Genomic DNA, 1,251 nt, shown 5'->3' on the forward strand with positions numbered 1-1,251 from the left:
CCGTAGCTCGCTTGAATAGCATCAATAAAGATCAGCGGGCTACCAGGAGACAAAGGAATCATAGGGTCACTCAAAAACTCAGGGTCAGAAGTAGGGTATTTCTGACCTTTTACTTCTTTGAAATTAACCGGTATCTTTTCTCGGATCAAATATTCTACCCTACCCATATATCCAACCCGAATCCACATGATATAAAAGCCAAATCCTTCTTCTTTACCCGGATTCAAGCTAAAACCGTTTACCCAAAATCCCCAAATCCTAAACGCAGTACTCATTCCCTCCAAAACATCTAACCTTCATCAATGGCGTCCCAATCCTCTACGTCAACCTCATCTTCCGACGCATATCAAAGGGAATTGCTACACATTCGCTCTCAGATCAAACAAGTCAAGGCGGGGAGTATCCTTGACAGAAACGGCTTCATCACCAACTCCCCTAATCCAAAAATGGCGGAAAAAGTCCTGAAGAAGTTTGAGAAAGCAGGACTGATGAAATACATGAGGCACGACTACCGAACCATTCACGCCCTCGACTTCACAGAATGGTTCGCAAATGCCAAGGTCACGAAGGGTAAAATCGAAAGCCGCTTTAATGATTTTCCCATCACAACATCTGTAGGTGACCTCAGAGCGGCATTTGATTTCGCGTCATCGGAGGAAGCAGTCAAGCATCTATCGGATTACGACTTGGACAAGCAAGCCTTCTGGGAGAAGATCCGACTAGCGACTGCACCACCCAGAGCATCCTCTGCCCTCCGCAAGTACCACCTAAAGGAGAGGTTTGCTCTCGCTGCCGACCTAATCATGAAGTTTGTGCTCGGCAAGGTGTCCGGAACTGACGAGGTTAGTCTAGACCTCCTCAAAATCCTCCATGCCATTTGGAACAACAACAAGTTGGACTGGGCACATATTATCTTCAGCTTCCTCCAACAGCAAGTGATGCGCTCAGTCTCCAACGCCAACCTGTCGATCAGTAAAAAGGTTGGTTTCGGCTTTGTTGTTCAATTCCTCCTAAGCCTGAAGGGCTTTGAACTGAGGGAAGGAAAAGAGATTCATCGAAATACCTATATGGCTAGGACGAAATCTCTAATCCCCAAAACTAAAGGTGTTAAGGCTGCACCTTCTCCCTCACAGCCAAAAGGAAGGGGCAAAAGGAAAGCCCAAACCGAGGAAAAGAATTCTGATGATGAACCTCTCGATGTACTGATACAAAGGGTTCATCTGCCAAAGAGGGCTAGGAAAGCCAAAACTG

The sequence above is a fragment of the Ipomoea triloba genome, chromosome 16 (assembly GCF_003576645.1).
Source record: "Ipomoea triloba cultivar NCNSP0323 chromosome 16, ASM357664v1".
Lineage (NCBI taxonomy): Eukaryota > Viridiplantae > Streptophyta > Magnoliopsida > Solanales > Convolvulaceae > Ipomoea > Ipomoea triloba.